Here is a 4,295-nt window from a genome sequence, read left to right as displayed (position 1 = left end):
ATCAGGGGACCAGAAGACAGTTGGGTGCTGCTTCCTGAATGAGCCTGGAGAGGTGTGGTGTCGCCTTAGATCTGGGACGTGGAGTGGGTATTTGGGGACAAGAGATGCTCAGACTCAATCCTCCCTCCTCATTCTTTCTCCTCCTTAACATTCAGCCTGAATCTGTCCTGAGTAGGGTGACCGGTCCCCTTTCTGTGACCCTGGACAATCATGAGAGATTATTTTGCTGTTGGAGGTGTCGAGGGCCCTGACCTCTCACAATTACCCCTGTGACCAACACCATGAGGCACAATCCCCAGGCTGCCACTGGGGACCCTTCATGAGATCTGTCATTCCTTTCCGCATTTTTGCCACTCCACCAGGTGCCAAACACAAGGCACTTTATAAATTTTTCAACTTTACATACACTGTCATGGTGGGAGCTTGAAGCGTTAGGAATGGTCCTAAACCATAGACATAAGTCCTTTTTCTGGCTTCCAGAGGTAGCAAGGTACACCCACTTTTTCCGTATACGAACAAATACCAAGATACCATGACCGCCTGGTTTCACTGAATAAAAGACCCGTCTCAGTCACAAGGCTCAGCTTTCTTGCCTTGACCTCGACAGGGTGTGGCTCAGGATGGAGGACGCGACCCACAGGGAGGGAGGGGCCTTCCGCTGAGCCTGAGTCCGGACCTGTCTCCCCCGAAAGACGGAGGTTGGGTCGGCGCGCCCCCTGGCGGGCAGGGAGGGGCCGGGCGGCTCTGAGCGTGGACCAGCCCCCAGGTGCCAGCGCCGCGGAGAGAAAAGTCGCCTCTCCCGAAAATCCAAGCCCAGGGCTGGACTTTCCACCAGCCAGTAAATTGTGGTGTGGGAGTTTGGGACTCTCACGCAGGAAGAATTTACTTGTCTCCAAAAGGATTTCTTTGGAATAAATCAAAATTTGCAGCATTATAAGATTCTGGAAACGGACAGATCTTAACTTGGTAAAACACAAAATAGAGGGAAAGGTCAGAGTGCACAATCTGCAAGACCTTCTTCCTCTTGAGTCAGCTCTGGTCAATGAGGGGCCTGGAAACATCTGGAGTGTTTGAACCTTCAACCGAACGTCATTTCAGCCCAGGTCCCTCTGAGGGCCACACCCATGACACCAGCACTTCCCAAGGGTCTAGAACAGCAAGTGGGGAAGGGGGCCTATGATTGTCTGAGGCCCGTTTTGGGACACCCCCAATTCAGTGACGCAGAGTATCACCCTACTGTGTGCAATTTTGATATAAAATTGTTTTAAAATAAAATTAATACATAGAAAATAATTTTCATTTCTTTCACAATACAAAAAGTACCCTATACAAGTCTGGACCCAGGGAAGGGACTGGCCTATGAAGTAAGTGTAAGGAGAGAGGAAGGAGTTTGGTTCCAGTGTGAGGAGGTGGATTTGGACACTGTTTCAAGTCATTCTTCATTAGATGGTTCCAGAAGAGGGTTGGATGCAGGTGTGGCTTGGTTCAGAACTGAGCTAAAGAGAAGATCAGGGGACTTCCTTGAAGGTCCAGTGGTTAAGACTCCGAGTTTCCATTGCAGAGGGCATGGGTTCAATCCCTGGTCGGGGAACTAAGACACCGCACGCCACAAATAAATAAATCAAGTAAAATAAAAATAAAGTGAAGATCGGGAGGTGGGGTTGCACATGAGGGGTAGTTATGTGGGACCAGGGCCGAGCGGGGGTGTCGCACTCAGAGTATAGCCCTGTGGGCGGGCCCCAGACTCCATTCAAATATGGGAGCCAGATCTCAGTCTAGACGATCAAGGGCCAAGCAGCACAAGTGAGTGGGTGAGAGGCTCTGGGAACTGCAGAGTCGAAATCTATTGATTCTTATCTTGCCTCGAAGTGTCCCTCGACTTTTCCTTCTTCTTCTGCCCTGTCTGTGTTCTTCCCAGTTGCCTCTCTTTTTTTAGTCTATGTCCTCTGGGGACCAGATCCACCCATATTTCTCCTCACAATCAGATTCCAATTCACTTACTATAATGTTGACACAGTCCCTTCTGGGTCAGATTCCAGAAGAGCAAGTTGGGATGCAGGACTGGCGTTCGGTTCTCTTGCTCCTTTCCTGGACGGGGCAGTTGGTAGTGGAGGGACTTTGAAAATCCACTCAGGTGGGGGTAGGAGAGCTACCCATCATTTCTGAGGTGCAGTGGGACCCTCTCCACAGCCACCACCAACTCAGCATAGCGACACATGGCCCAGAATAAATGTTCTGGTGTCTGTGTGACCTCCAGGCCTGGCATGGGACTTGAAGTGGCCTTGGTTTGTGCATTTCTGGGTCCACGGGGCCTTGACTAAGATTATGGCAGACTCACCCTTGGAGAGCTTGTGAAATGATTAATTCATTGGGTTGGAGAGAGGATTCCCATTTCTAGGAGATGGAGGTGACCATGGGGGAGACGGTACAGGGGAAAAACTGACTATTCTGATGCTCCATTCTCTACCCAATTCCCATGATTGGGTGAGTTCCGAACTCCTCTCACTAAACCTCTTAATGAAAAATGTCCATTGGTGCAGAAAGTGCTTTCAAATATACTAAGTGCTTTATTAAAAATTGCACACCTGTATATACAGAGAGAAAAAGATTTTTAATTCACTTTTCTCTGTATAAAATAGCACACAACATTCCCCAGTTAAAATAACATGAAACTCTTAAAAAAAATTTTAAAGTATATTATGTTCCTGGTTGGAAAAATTAATTATTTAAAAAATGTTGTCTGTGTGTGTGTGTTTGTGTATCCCATGACATTCCAGCTCCTGAATTTTAGGAAGTTTCTGAATGAGATTCAGAATTTTGTCTGAAAAAAGTATTCTCCAAGATAGGCAGAGAAATGCAGAATTAAGAACAAACGAGGACTTCCCTGGTGGCACTGTGGTTGGGAGTCCGCCTGCCAATGCGGGGCATACGGGTTCGAGCCCTGATCCGGCAGGATCCCACATGCCACGGAGCAACTAAGCCCGTGCGCCGCAACTACTGAAGCCCGCACGCCTAGAGCCCGTGCTCCGCAACAAAAGAAGCCACCGCAATGAGAAGCCTGCGCACAGCAACGAAGAGTAGCCCCTGCTCACCGCAACTAGAGAGGGCTCACGCGCAGCAACGAAGACCCAACGCAGCCAAAACTAAAATATAAAATAAATAACTTATTAAAAAAGGGAAAAAAAAGAACAAATGACTATTTTTTCATGATGCTAGAGTCAAATCAAAAGATAAATTCATCTTAATTAAAAAGGCTCTGGAGGGACTTCCCTGGTGGTGCAGTGGTTAAGAATCCGCCTGCCAATGCAGGGGACACGGGTTCGAGCCCTGGTCCGGGAAGATCCCACATGCCGCGGAACAGCTAAGCCCGTGCGCCGCAACTACTGAAGCCCACGCGCCTAGAGCCTGTGCTCCGCAACAAAGAGAAGCCACTGCAATGAGAAGCCCTCGCACCTCAACTAAGAGTAGCCTCTGCTCACCGCAACTAGAGAAAGCCCCTGCACAGTTAGGAAGACCCAACGCAGCCAAAAATAAATAAATAAAAATAAATAAATTTATTTTTTAAAAAAAGAATGGAACTGTCAGCTTACTACCAAGGGTAGATTTGAGGTCAAGTCCCAGTGATGCTTTTTTTTTTTTTAATTTACTTATTTTATTTTTGGCTGCGTTGAGTCTTTGTTGCTGCGCGCGGGCTTTCTCTAGTTGTGGCGAGCAGGGGTTACTCTTCGTTGCGGTGTGTGGGCTTCTCATTGCGGTCGCTTCTCTTGTTGCGGAGCACGGGCTCTAGGCGCACAGGCTTCAGTAGTTGTGACACTCGGGCTCAGTAGTTGTGGTTCGCGGGCTCTAGAGCTCAGGCTCAGTAGTTGTGGCGCACGGGCTTAGCTGCTCCACGGCATGTGGGATCTTCCCGGACCAGGACTCGAACCCATGTCCCCCGCATTGGCAGGCAGATTCTCAACCACTGCGCCACCAGGGAACCCCCACCCCCACCCCAGTGATGCTTATGTGGCACTATGAGTCAGACATCTTCTAAGGGATCGACCCATGAGTTAGATACGTTATAGTATCAGCCCCATTTCGCAGGTGGGGAAAACTGAAACACAGAAAGGTTGTCACTTGCCCAAGCTCACACACTGGAATGTCACCAGAATTCAAACTCAGGCAGCCTGGCTCTGAATAAGGGCTCTGGACCACCAGGCTCTACTATCTCCCATGTGGCAGCAAGGTGATTAGCCCTCTTCCGGCCTCAGTTTACTCAACTGTGAAATGGGCTTCCCATTAGTCACCTCTTCAGT

Source organism: Eubalaena glacialis, chromosome 18 (genome assembly GCF_028564815.1).
Source record: "Eubalaena glacialis isolate mEubGla1 chromosome 18, mEubGla1.1.hap2.+ XY, whole genome shotgun sequence".
Taxonomy (NCBI): domain Eukaryota; kingdom Metazoa; phylum Chordata; class Mammalia; order Artiodactyla; family Balaenidae; genus Eubalaena; species Eubalaena glacialis.
Note: the sequence above shows the minus strand (reverse complement) of the source record.